This window comes from Macaca mulatta, chromosome 16 (genome assembly GCF_049350105.2).
Source record: "Macaca mulatta isolate MMU2019108-1 chromosome 16, T2T-MMU8v2.0, whole genome shotgun sequence".
Lineage (NCBI taxonomy): Eukaryota > Metazoa > Chordata > Mammalia > Primates > Cercopithecidae > Macaca > Macaca mulatta.
Window position 1 is genome coordinate 4494905 of NC_133421.1, and position 14095 is coordinate 4508999.

At 53.2% G+C, this 14095-nt stretch overlaps 1 protein-coding gene and 1 long non-coding RNA gene across 7 annotated transcripts in view; one reads left to right on the forward strand and one right to left on the reverse strand.

Moving 5' to 3' along the window:
* RAP1GAP2 (RAP1 GTPase activating protein 2) overlaps positions 1-14095 on the forward strand; it is a 299993-nt gene that overhangs the window by 179202 nt on the left and 106696 nt on the right. The window lies entirely within an intron of this gene.
* LOC144335245 (uncharacterized) lies at positions 5523-7018 on the reverse strand. Its single transcript, XR_013405921.1, has 3 exons — positions 6905-7018; positions 6739-6824; positions 5523-5653 (listed from the first exon to the last, which is right to left on the reverse strand). It is a non-coding gene; the product is annotated as an uncharacterized LOC144335245 (long non-coding RNA).

Below are 14095 nucleotides of genomic sequence, written 5' to 3' on the forward strand. Positions count from 1 at the left end.
TCCCAAGTAGCTGGGATTATAGGCACCCGCCACCACACCTGGCTAATTTTTATATTTTTAGTAGAGGTGGGATTTTGCCATGTTGGCCAGGCTGGTCTTGAACTGTTGACCTCAGGTGATCCACTCGCCTCGGCCTCCCAAAGTGCTGGGATTACAGGCATGAGCCACCACATCTGGCCTCCTTTTTTCTTTTTTTTTTTTGTTTGAGACAGGTTCTCTGTCGCCCAGACTGGAGTGCAGTGGTACGATCATGGCTCACTGCAGCCTTGACCTTCTGGGCCCAAGCAGTCCTCCTACCTCAGCCTCCCAGGGAGCTAGGACCACAGGTGTGCACCACCACGCCCTGCTAGGCTTAAACAGATTTTTTTTTTTTTTAATTTGTAGAGGCGGGGTCTCCCTGTGTTCCCAGGCTGTCCTCTCCCTTTTTCTTGTCGTGCTCTTCGCCTCTTTCTGCCTGTTGGTGAGGGCTCGGCTCTGGCTCACTTTGCTGGCGTTCAGAAGACTTATAGAGCACTTGGCATTCAGGGTGTCACCCAGGGGATGCTCCCAGCGCCCCTCGCCCCACCCCAGGCATCCCACCTGCCGTTGGAGGCCTGACCAGCCATCCCACCCCAGAACTTAGTCCCTGGGTCTGTGATGTCCCTGCCTGTTTTCAGGTCCTGCCTCCCCCACGGGATGGTGCTGGGTCTGGGTCTTGCCTCTTCCTGGGATTTAGAAACCAGTCGTGTGACATCGTGCAGTTCAGTCATCTTCTGTGAACCTCGGTTTCTTCATTTATAGAACGGAGCTCACCCTGTAGGGTGACTGCAAGGATTACAGGAGGAAGCAGGCGGACAAGGGCTCCGTAAGGTGCCAGGCTTCCTGCAGGTGTCGAATATCAGCACATAATGGACACTAGTGGTTCTTATCATGGTCAATATGCCAAACACGCGTAGGGTGGTTCCATTGATAATCCCGCTCTTCTTCTCTGCCAGCCGCCATAGGCTCTTCTCCACTGAGACCGGCTCAGCAGCGGGATGCCGCCAGATTCTGTGTTCTGACATCCACCCCCACCTGCTACCCCCATCCAAGAGTGTCATTTACCTGACACTCAAGCCTGCTGTGTCTGGGGCTTCAGAGGCCAGTGGATGGTGGGTTCTGTGATGCTTCCTGAAGGGATGTACCCTGCATAGATCTGTGCCTCAGTGGGTTCCTCCTGTGCGTGCCCCTCCTGCTGGCTTTTTACCCCAGGGGCCCCCAGCAGATCTGTGCTCTTGGCTGAGTGTGGAGATGGAGTTTCAGGCCTTGGGGGTAGATTTGATTCCTAGGGTTGCTAGAGCAAATTGCTAAGAACTTGATGGGTTGAAATAAAAGGATAAAAGGAATTTCTTTTCTTCTTCTTCTTTTTTTTTTTTTTTCTTTTTTGGGACAGAGTCTCACTCTGTCACCCAGGCTAGAGTGCAGTGGCGTGATCTTGGCTCACGGCACCTTCTGCCTCCTGGGTTCAAGCAGTTCTCCTGCCTCAGCCTCCCAAGCAGCTGGGAATTACAGACACCAGCCACCACACCCGGCTAATGTTTTGTATTTTTAGTAGAGTCGGTGTTTTGCCACGTTGGCCAGGCTGGTCTTGAACTCCTGATCTCAGGTGATCCACCCGCCTCAGCCCCCCAAAGTCCTGGGATTACAGGCATGAGCCACCGTACCCGGCCAGCAATTTATTTTCTCACCGCTCCAGAGGCCAGAAGTCTGGAATTAAGGTGTCAGCAGGGCCGTGCTCCCACCAGAGGCTCCAGCGGAAGCTCTTTGCCTGTCTCTTCCAGTGCCTGGTGGCTCCAGGCCTGTCTCTGACTGGGGGCTCTGCCCTCTTTCTCTGCCTTCTTCATGTGGCTCCCTCCTCTCCTCCCTGGGGGTCTCTCCTCTGTGTGTCTCTTTTAAGACACTTGTCCTTGGATTTAGAGCCCACCCGGGTAATCCAGAATGATCTCGTCTCAAACTCCTTCGTATCTTAAAATTATATCTGTTATCTCAATCTCTTCCGACTGTCACAACAAAATACTTTAGACTTGGTAATTTACAAACAATAGCCATTTATTTCTCACCATGCTGGAGGCCGGGAAATCCCAGATCGAGGCTCCCAGAGACTCACTGATGAAGGCCCACATTCTGTGTCTAAGATGACACCTTCTTGCAGTGTCCTTGCAGGGAGGAAGGCGGAAGGACAGGAGGGACTCCCTCATCCCCCCAGGCCTTCTATGAGGCCGTTAATCCCATTGCCGAGGGTGGAACCTTTATTACCTGGTCTCACTTCCCCAGACCTCGCCTTCTCATACCGTCACCTTGGGAGGGACACGTGCATTCAGACTGCAGCATGGGTAAAGACCCTTTTTCTGAATAAGGTTACATGCTCAGGTTCCTGGATACACACATATCTTTTTGGGGGCCACCATTATGAGGTCAGGGCTGCCCTCTCCTGGGGGGGGGAGCTTGGTGAGGCTCTGAGCTCTGCCAGCACCTGCTCCTCCTTGTGTAGTTGAATGTCATTCAGGTGAGACTGCAAGGGTGTGTGTGTGAGGTACAGGGTGTTGTGGGGCTGGGAGGACCCGGTGCAGCTCCAGCTCACACAAATGGGGCAGAGCATGACCTTCCCATCCCTGCTGCCCCAGGACCTGGTACATATGGGGCCCATGGCAGGTGCTTCATAAACACTTAGTAGTTGGTGCTTAATAAATACTCACAATAGGTTGTCAATGAATCCTCATTGATTGATCCAGCCTTAAGGATGTGGCAATGAACAAAAAAGCGCCTAATATTTTCTTTCTTTCTTTCTTTTTTTTTTTTTTGAGACGGAAATTCGCTGATATTGCCAGGCTGGAGTGCAGTGGCGCAATCTTGGCTCACTGCAACCTCCTCGTCCCGGATTCAAGCGATTCTCCTGCCTCAGCCTCCCGAGCATCTGGGACTACGGGCACGTGCCACCATGCCCAGTTAATTTTTGTATTTTTAGTAGAGACAGGGTTTCACCATGTTTGCTAGGCTGGTCTCGAACTCCTGACTTTGTGATCTGCCCGCCTCGGCCTCCCAAAATGCCGGAGTTACAGGCATGAGCCACCGCACCCAGCCTTTTTTTTTTTTTTTTCTGAGGCAGAGTCTCACTCTGTTGCCCAGGTTGGCGTGCAGTGGTGCAATCTTGGCTCACTGCAACCTCTGCCTCCCGGGCTCCAGAGATTCTCCTGCCTCAGCTGGAGTGGCTGGGATTACAGACGCACATCACCACGCCTGGCAAATTTTTTTTTGTATTTTTAGTAGAGACTGGGTTTCACCATGTTGGCCAGGCTGGTCTCAAACTCCTGACCTCAGGTGATCTACCCGCCTCAGCCTCCCAAAGTGCTGGGATGACAGGCATGAGCCAACGTGCCCAGCTGTTTTCTTCGATAATTTTTATAAGACTTTTTTTTGTGTGTGTTCGAGTAACCAGCAAATATAAAACACCCCAGACAATTTTAAATAAAATGATATATGCTTATTATAAAGTTAAAGCAATCGTACAGAGAAAATTAAAAAAATGAATAATGTCCTAATAATAATCCTACCATCCAGAAGTATCCATTCTTACCATTTGCTAATCGTCCAGATATCTTGGCATCGTACACATAGATAGAGGCACACATAAATGAGATCACACTGTTTGTGCTCCTCTGTAATAAAGAGAGTTAAATTCAATTTTCCTTGCATTAACCAGTGAAAAAGAAATAAACAAGTGGCTCAGAAGGAGTTGCTGAAGTTTAGAGAAATGTTTCCTCTCTGTAAGAGATATTAATTTCTCTAAGAGGGCCGGGCGCGGTGGCTCAAGCCTGTAATCCCAGCACTTTGGGAGGCCGAGACGGGCAGATCACGAGGTTAGGAGATCGAGACCAACCTGGCTAACACGGTGAAACCCCGTCGCTACTAAAAAATACAAAAAACTAGCCGGGCGAGGTGGCGGGCGCCTGTAGTCCCAACTACTCGGGAGGCTGAGGCAGGAGAATGGCGTGAACCCGGGAGGCGGAGCTTGCAGTGAGTGGAGATCGCGCCACCGCACTCCAGCCTGGGCGACAGAGCGAGAGTCCGTCTCAAAAAAAAAAAAAAGATTTCTCTAGGAGTTCTCTGACAGTGAGGAAAAAGATTATGATAAAAAGAACCAAGCCTTTGGGATAGAGATATTAATTTTAAAAGATAATTTCAACTTTAAACACAGAGTTTGGCTCCCTGCTTTGAATATGAGAGTCGGGTGATTTTAGAGGAAAGAGGGTGCAGCCTGGGAACTTTGAGAGTGCTCCATTTTTATTTTTATTTGTATTTTTATTTGAGATGGAGCCTCCCTCTGTCGCCCAGGCTGGAGTGCAGTGGTGCGATCTCGGCTCACTGCAAGCTCCACCTCCCGGGTTCACGCCATTCTCCTGCCTCAACTTCCTGAGTAGCTGGGACTACAGGCGCCCGCCACCTCGCCCGGCTAGTTTTTTGTATATTTTTTAAGTAGAGATGGGGTTTCACCGTGTTAGCCAGGATGGTCTCGATCTCCTGACCTCGTGATCCGCCCGTCTCGGCCTCCCAAAGTGCTGGGATTACAGGCGTGCGCCACCGCGCCCGGCCGAGAGTGCTTTTGAGGGGAGCTGCTGTTCTTGGAAGAGCAGGCTGAGTAACAGGGTCTGCACCTCCAGACGCCTGGAGGGAGTGTTCTGAGCTGTGGCTCAGTTACACGTGGGAATGAAGCAGAGCCCATCTCCGGAGCGAATGCGGATCAGTTACACGAGCGAATAGGGTTTGTTAGCAAGTGACACGGCTGAGCTGATTGGATCTGGCCGCAGGACTGAGAAATTTCTGAAGTGTCAGATGTTAATAGGATGGCTGGGGCTGGTTGTCTCTACACGGGAAGCCAGAAGTGGGGGTGGATGGCCGGGTGCCATCATCTGCTGTAGAGGAGGAATTTGGGAGAAAGGAAATCGGAGGTGGGGAGGGGAAAAGAGGGAAGGAGGGAAGGAGGGTGGAAGATGGAGAAGAGAGGCCAGTGGCATTGGAGGTGGAGGGGGAAAGAGGAATGAGATGGGGCTGGTGGAGGAGTTGGGTTTGCTTCATCGAGGATCACACATTGGTGGGGTGGGCTGAGTTTGTTTTCAAATATGTTTTATTTGGCCAATGTGATGTTAAAAAAATATTTCAATATTCTTTAGGGGGAATGTCCCCTCCCCAGTCCTGTTTAGTCTTGGAGCCTATATCCTCTCTGGTCCCTGAAGGTGTCTGGGTTTGAGACCTTCGCCAGATGACCTGTGGCTCTTTCTAGAGCTCTTTCTTCCCAGGGGGTAGTCCTGGTGGGTGGCCCAGGCTCAGAGGAGACCAGAATTGCATCTCATGTCAGAGATGCAATGGGGATCAGGAGAATTCTGAGAATGAGATTAGATCCCCAGTGGCGCCCTGACCTCATCCCGCTGTGGATTCCAGATGTGGTTCGGGACTGTATGTGAGTGCCCCTTGGCGGTGGTCAGTTCTGTGGTCCGGAGAGCTGGGCTGTGGGAGACAGGAGGCAGGAGCTGCGGGAGACAGGAGGCAGGAGTTGTGGTTCTTGTCTACTTGGCCTCGTGCTTGGTGACTCTTGGTTGAACCAGGAAGATGTGATCTCTGTTCTTTGAAGGCGTAACGGCTGTGAGGAAGCAAGAACCACAGAAACCCTCCTCCGAAAGTGATGCAAGATAAGCCATTTGCCCACTGCTATAAAGAAATACTTCATAGCAGTATAAATACAAGAAATACCAGAGACTGGGTAATTTATAAAGAAAGAGGTTTAATTGACTCATGGTTCTGTATGGCTGGGGAGGCCTCAGGAAACTTACAATCATGAAGGAGAAGCAAGTGCCTTCTTCACAAGGCGGCAGGAAAGAGAAGAGGGAAGGCGGAGCTTCCAGACACCTAAACCCATCAGATCTCATGAGAACTCACTCACTGTCATGAGAACAGCCCGGGGAAAACGGCCCCCATGATCCAATCCTCCACACGTGGGGATTACAGTTGGAGATGAGGTTTGGGTGGGGACACAGAGCCACACCAGTGCCAGGGTAAGCTGAAAAGGTCAGGAATTCCCTGGATGGTGCTCTCCCTGCCGTTTCTCTAAGAGGAGGTTGATTCTGGGGATTGGAAGGTATTTCCAGGCCACAGAGCTCAGAGTGAGTTCTTCAAACACCAGCATGGAAAAGCAGAGAGCAGAGGCCAGCAGCCCTGGTCAGATCTGAGGAGCAGGAAGGTGGGTCCGCAAAGCCTGGGGAGGGTCCAGTCAGCGTGGGGCCGGGCCAGGTTAGGAACCTGGTCAGGCCGGGCGTGGTGGCTCATGCCTGTAATCCCAGCACTTTGGGAGGCTGAGGCAGGTGGATCACCTGAGGTCAGGAGTTTGAAACCAACCTGGCCAAGAGGGCGAAAGCCCCGTCGCTACTAAAAATACAAAAATTAGCCAGGCATGGTGACGGGTGTCAGTAATCCCAGCTACGCGGCAGAATGAGGCAGGAGAATTGCTTGAACCTGGGAGACAGAGGTTGCAGTGAGCCGAGATTGTGCCTGGGCAACAGAGCAAGCCTCTGTCTCAAAAAAAAAAAAAAAAAAAAGGATCCTGGTCAGAGCAGAGCAAGGCTGAGCCGGGGGGATAACTGAGCTTAGTGTTATTCATGGAGGCAGGAGCCAGGAAGCCCAGGCCTCCTGGCCCATTGGTCCAGCCTGACTTGGCGTGGACAGCCCTACCTCCACCAGTGCCCTCATCCTCTTCACACGGCATGATCTCAACAACCCATTTGGCAGCCTTTCTCCTTGCTGCGTGAGTCCTGGACCTGGTGGAAGTCAGGAGAGTAGACTTGGTTTCTTGAGGGGCAGCTCAGTGCTTCAAGGCAGTTACAACAATATAACTCACCACACACTGTGAATCTGCGCCCCAGAGCATTGCGGTTTTGAGGATGGGAGTCAGGCGAGCAGTTCAGAGGCACAGTGCCAGAGTGTCACAGTTCCTCCTTCCCCCAAAGCCAGCTTGTCCTTGAACCTGTCAGGAGGTTTCTGTTAGTTTCTTATGGCCGCTGTCACAAATGGCCACACACTTAGTGGCTTAAGGCAACACAAATCTATCATCTTACAGTTCTGAGGTTAGAAGTATGGAATGGGTGTCACTGGGATCAAATCAAGATATTGCCAGGGGTGGGCGCTGTGGCTCACGCCTGCAATCCCAGCACTTTGGGAAGTCAAGGTGGGCGGATCACCTGAGGTCAAGAGTTTGAGACCAGCCTGGCCAACACGGTGAAACCCTATCTCTACTAAAAATACAAAAATTAACTGGGCATGGTGGCGTGTGCCTGTAGTCCCAGCTACTTGGGAGGTTGAGGCAGGAGAATCTCTTGAACCCAGGAGGTGGAGGTTGCAGTGAGCTGAGATCGTACCATTACGCTCCAGCCTGGGTGACAGAGCGAGACTCCGTCTCAAAACAACAACAACAATAAGACATTGCCAGGGCTGCATTCCCTCTGTGGGCTCCAGGGGACAATCTATCCTCTTGTCTTGTCAGCTCCTAGAAGGTCACCTGTATTCTGGCCCCATTCCTCTGTTTTCAAGGCCGGCCACGCTGGAGCACATCTTTCTCACACCGCCGTCTCTCTGATGCCCTCTCTTCTGCCTCCTCATTACAAAGACTCTTTTGATTACACTGGGCGGACCTGGATCATCCAGGCCCCTCTTCCCATCTCAGGGGCAGCTGACTGGCAGCCTTAATTCTAGCCGCAACCTGAACTCCCCCTTGCCACGTAACCTCACACATTCCCAGGTTTCGGGGATTGGGACAAGGGCACCTCTGGGTGAGTGTTGGGGGGCATTATTTGGCCTAACACAAGGACCCACCTTCATGGACTTTGTTTAGGACCTGGGTACTCGTCTGTAAAACGGGCATCTCTACCTGCTTCCTAGAGGAAAGGCTGGCCAGCCCACCGCATAGCTGGCCTTCCCTCTGTGGGATTCCGTGGTTTGGGACTAATTCTTCACCTGCCTGATCTCGTTGTTTTGCGAGCCCGTGACTGATGATAGTGACTGATGATATGGTATCAGATATCCTTGCCCTGATCCCACGACCATAGGACTTGAAGGGCGGGGATGGTATATGTGTCTAAGCATTTCCACAGAGAGAAGAGGGACACAGCATACACATTGCCAGCCTAGAGGACCTACAACCTTGGTTTTGTTACCTTGAGTCAGCTGCTCGCTGATCCCCCAGCAACGGGTGCAAAAGCCACCACTCACTCCTTGAGAGGGGAAGGAAAAAAGACACACGTTAAGCTTTGTCCAGCTCTGATTTGGACCTGCCCAATTTTACTTGAAAGAAGGTGCCATTGTCCGCTTCCCATTCACACGTCGCCACCTTCCTCCCATCTAACCCGAATCTTTCCTGTTGCAATTTCAGCCCGCTGGCTCTCCGTGCGGCCGGTGGGGAAACAGCAAAGCCGGCTCCCACATTGATAATGACACCTAATCCTGCAATCTGCTTCTATCCGGTTCTAATCATGCCCCTGCTTTCATTCCCAGGAGCAGGGGCACCCTCTGTTTGGTCCTGACAAAGTGGACTGTCCGTGGTTGACAGCCTGCGGGTCTAGGGTCGCCTGGAGGTGAGGGTGGGAAGGTGTGGGAGGGGAGGGAGGCACTGCCTTCTGCTCAGACTAGCAGCGTGTAGATAACCCTCGCCAGGTGACCTGCCTGGCACGGAAAGTCCCCCCTCCTGGTCCTCCAGGTCAGATAGCGTTGCCTGGCTACGGGGCAGTCAGCGAGGCTCCGGCAGGACGAGTAAACAGGCACACATGTTTAAAATTCAATATCACTGGCGGGCAAACACTCCAGCAGCGCCTTCCAGCCCACCGATAATCTCTAATTCTCCTCGCTCGATGCGTGCGGGGGCCTTGCACCGAGACCCAGATGGTCTCTTCTGGGAATTGGTCATCAGCTGTTGTGAGGGATTTATAGCCTCAGCCTCATGCGGACTATCATCCCGATCGCTCTGGGCAGGCTCCCGAGAGACTCTGGGGCTGGTCTGGATTCACTGGCTGGATGGAGCTTCCAGGGTGGGGAGCTGTCTGGGTTCAGTGGCTCACACCTGTAATCCCAGCACTGTGGGAAGCCGAGGCAGGAAAATTGTTTGAAGCCAGGAGTTCGAGACCAGCCTGGGCAACAGAACAAGACCCCGTCTCTAAAAAAACAAAAACTAGCTGGGCATGGAGGTGCACACCTGTAGTCCCAACTACTTGGGAGGCTGAGGTGGCAGGATCCTTGGAACCCAGGCATTTGAGGCTGCAGTGAATCATGATCGTGCCACTGTACTCCAGCCTGGGCGACAGAGTGAGACTCCATCTCAAGCAGGAAAAAAAAAAAGGGCAGGGGAAGCTCATGCAGATTTCTGTCTGCCTTGGGCTGCAAAGAGGCTGTGGAGGGGGCAGGGCCTGCGGAGGGTGTGCCTGGGCACCTGGCACAGGCGATGAATGAGGGCTGGAATCTGGCAATCCACTGGCCCCGCCAGGTGTCTGTGATGGGCGGCATTTATTAAGAGGAAGGGGTGCACCATCTGGAGGGTGGGAGAAGGTAGGCCAGCCTCCTCTTTGCTGGAGGTGCCACATGGCTTCCTGGGGCATCTCCCAGGGCACTTGGTGAGCTGGTTCCTAGTAAAGTCATTCCTGATAGGGATCGTTTGGCATCAACACGGGGAGCGGGTGAGGGTGACTGTTTTCCGTACATGTGCCTCATGCTTGCCTTCTTCCATTGCTTAGGCTTCCTCCCCTTCCCTGGCTCTTATGTTCAAGGCCAGGTTATGCCCCTGGTAGCAAAGACCCCAGGACTGCCCTGCCCCACGAAGGCAGTGGGCTCCTTTCCTGGGTACCCTGTTTTCCAGAGGCAGCCCCGATCCAGGCTGCCTGATAGTTCCAGGTGATGACGGTCCTGAGGGTGTGTGCCCAGCCTGAGCCTTGTAGGTGCAACCCAGATCACCAGTGCACCCCCCTTCTCCAGTAGACATGGCCTGTCCTTCAGGCCTGAGGGGACAGGGCCAGATGAGCAGACTCGTCACTCCCAGGGCCCCCTGCTCACCCTTCCCTCTGAGTAGCTGTGTGGCCAAAGGACCTCCTGGTTTAGTGCCTTGGGGTCACAGTGTGTCACCTGCCATGTGTAGCACAGAAAGGTTCCTGGAAGGGTGTCTGGCACTGTAAGAGGCCAGGACTCTCTTCGTGATGGATCTACCTTGCAGTCAAATGCCTCAGCCTCATCCGTTGCTGGCTGGGAGATGACCGGGAGCCGGATTGCCCCAGCTGTGGGTCTAGACCTTCCCACAATGGCTCACCAGGCCCTCTTGTGGCCAATACCATCAGTACCAGATGGGAGCCTGTGGCTGGGGCTGGGGGTCTGGGGAGGGGTGACAAGTCCACCAGCTGCTCACTGTGCCAGCTGGGTAGACCCAGAGGGTCAGGCGGCCAGGAACTCGGACCCTGCCCCGTGTCCACTGCCAGCCTCAGTGCTCAGGTGCCGTGGAGACTTCATTAGACCAGGCCTGAGTGGGGCTGTGGCAGCTTCCTCACCCGGAGTGGGAGCTTCTGCCACTTGCCCTGCATTTCCTGCGTTGCAGGCTCATCCAGTGTTTCGGTCTTGCCTGGCCTGCAGCTTTAGCCCAAGGTCTGCAAGGCAGCACCAGCTCTCAGAGCCAGGTGGGAATGCCGCTTCAAACACACGCACAGAGGCATCGATCTCTTTTGGTAGAAAAGCAGCTGGATTGTAAGAAAAAGACTGAGGTCTCTAACGTGTCCTCCTTTACTCTGTGTGCCTCTTGTGTTGCCTGTGTGCTTGAGTGGGGGACCACGGGACAGGCAAATTAGAAACTGCACAAAACCAAAATAAAAGGAAAAGAAAACCAAATCGAAACAAAGAAATAAAATATAAAACAAAACAGAAGAGCTGGCCGGGCGCGGTGGCTCAAGCCTGTAATCCCAGCACTTTGGGAGGCCGAGACGGGCGGATCACGAGGTCAGGAGATCGAGACCATCCTGGCTAACACAGTGAAACCCCGTCTCTACTAAAAATACAAAAAACTAGCCGGGCGAGGTGGCGGGCGCCTGTAGTCCCAGCTACTCGGGAGGCTGAGGCAGGAGAATGGCGTAAACCCGGGAGGCGGAGCTTGCAGTGAGCTGAGATACGGCCACCGCACTCCAGCCTGGGCCACAGAGTGAGACTCCGTCTCAAAAAAAACAAAAAAACAAAAAAACAGAAGAGCTGGGCACGGTGGCTTACGCCTGTAACGCCAGCACATTGGGAGGCTGAGGCGGGCAGATCATTTGGGGTCAGGAGTTTGAGACCAGCCTGGCCAACGTGGTGAAACTGCATCTCTACCAAACGTACCAAAAAACTAGCCAGGCCTGGCACGCCCTGTAATCTCAGCTACTTGGGAGGCTGAGGCAGGAGAATTGCTTGAACCTGGGAGGCAGAGGCTGCAGTGAGCCGAGATCACGCCCTTGCACTCTGGCCTGGGTGACAGAGCGAGACTCCGTCTCAAAAAAAAAAAAAAAAAAAAAGGAAGAGAAACCACAACAGATGATAACTCTTCATGGCAGGAGGGCGTGTACAGCTGAGCCATGATCCCCGCCTTTTGGACTGATAAACCTGGCTGAGGACTAGGTGTGTATGTTTGCCAGGAGTGAGTGTTTCGTGTGTGTGTGTGTGTGTGTCGGGTGAATGTGACTGTGAATGTTTTGGGTAGTTCTGTGTTGTATCAGGTGTTTTGGACGTCTGTTTGGGGGTGGGTATTGTGGGACACCACGTTGGTGTGAATGTGTCTGCAGTTGAGTGATTCCCCCAGCCAGGACAGTGGGGCCGGGAAGGACAGCCCATTGCCCTACCCCAACCTCGTTAGGGCCTCCGTTTGCCCCAGCACCCCTGTCTTCAGCCCCAGCTGGCAAAAGGGGGTGGGGCAATCGTGTTATTTAACATACGGCTCATAGGGAAGACAGCTGTTTCGTATTAAAGTCCCCACGCAGTTGTTCATGTATAATTAGGCTGTAGGAGCCTGGGGACTGACTGACTGTTGGAATCACTCGGGACCGAAGCACTTATTTAAGTAATCATGAACTGGAAGATGGGAAAGGAACAGAACATGCAATTTGCAGACGTCCCCTCTTCCTGCAGGTCAGCCTGCAATGAAACTCCCAGCAAGTGAGGAGGCTGGGGCCTTGCTCAGCCTTCCTCTTCCCTCTGGTGAGGGGAAGGGTGGGTGGGGTCTTTGAAGGGATGCTGGGGATGAGTTGGGGTTATGGAGATGGTATCTCTCAGGCACGTCAGAAGCACAAGCCCCCCAAATTTCCAGCTTCTCATGACTCCTTTTCTGACACTGCCCTTTACTCAGTGCAATCCAGCAGCACAAAGATATATAATGATATATTCAGTTCTCAGTCCAGCACGTTTGATGAACAGCTGCTCTGCACTAGGCCAGGGACGGCTCCGGCGAAGTCCCAGTAATCCATTGTCCCGGGTGGAGGAGGATGTTAACAGGAAGAGCCCAGATAATTGAAATTCTGGTTCAGCTCATCTGTAAATCTGCTTTTGCTGCTGCTGATGTGGGTATGGGGGATGGGACACTGTTTTCCTCCTTTGCGCTGAAGCTGGGGGTCTCCGGGAAGGAGGTGCTGGAGCGGCCAAGTTCTGGAGCAGTTAAGGCTGCTAGTGGTGACGGGGCACCTCATGGTCTCTCTGGGGGACAACTGCAGCCGCAGTGGAGGAGGAAGGAGAGTGGCCAACTGCACACCCCATAACAAGCGTGGGACCCAGAGCTCAGGGAGAGGAGAGGGAGGAACGGTAGTCGGTATGTGGTGTGTGTCTTGGCATATGATGCCTCTCACTTTGGAAATTCTGTGAGGTTGCATCCTTTTTATTATTTATTATTTAGTTATATATTTTTTTGAAACGGAGTCTTGCTCTGTCGCCCAGGCTGGAGTGCAGTGGCACGATCTCGGCTCGCTGCAAGCCCCGCCTCCTGGGTTCACGCCAATCTCCTACCTCAGCCTCCTGAGTAGCTGGGACCACAGGCGCCCGCCACCACGCTCAGCTAATTTTTTTTTTTTTTGCATTTTTAGTAGAGATGGGGTTTCACCATGTTAGCCAGGATGGTCTCGATCTCCTGACCTCGTGATCCGCCTGCCTCGGCCTCCCAAAGTGCTGGGATTACAAGCATGAGCCCCCGCACCCGGCCTATTTTTTATTATTTTTTGAAAATACAACGAGAGCAGCAGGGTTGCAACTTTTGATTCAGTCTGATCTGCACAGCCCTGGGACTGAGTGGGACAGAGAGAATAGATAGAGAATCTTTGTTCTGGAGATGCGTGAAGTGAGCTGTGGGTCCTAGCCAAGTTACTGGCAGGACTAGGCCACCCTCCTCCGTGGCTGCTGAGTTCATGGTCCCCTGAGATGTTGCTGGACTCTGTCCAGAGGGGTGGGGGAGATGGAAGGGGAGCTCAGGCAGGAGACAGCTTCTGAGATAAAGAGTCAGGCGTTCGAGACCAGCCTGACCAACACGGTGAAACCCCGTCTCTACTAAAAATACAGCAAAATTAGCCGGGCGCAGTGGCGGGCACCTGTAGTCCCAGCTGCTCGGGAGGCTGAGGCAGGAGAATGGTGTGAACCCGGGAGGCGGAGCTTGCAGTGAGCCGAGATCGTGCCACTGCCCTCCAGCCTGGGCGACAGAGCGAGACTCTGTCTCAAAAAAAAAAAAAAGAGCAGGGACCGTGGGCAGGGTGCAGGTTCCACATCTGGTCTGTGATGTGTTCCCTCTGGATGGGCAAACCCACAAGCTTCTTCACCCTCTTTCCTCCTCCAGGCACAGGTCGAGGCTGGGATTGCGGGATCTGGAGTGCCTGGTTCTCAACACTTGCTTGGCAGAGGGGAGGAGGCCCAGTGTCCCCACGTGCAGGGCAGCATGGCTGTGGTTTCCCTCCTCCACCAGCCAGCCAGCCAGACAGTGGGCAGGAGAGGGCGGGAAGAGAGAAGGGCGAGTGGAAGGAAACGGACTTGTGTGGGCGGGTGAGCAAGTTGGAAAGTGCCTGGTGTA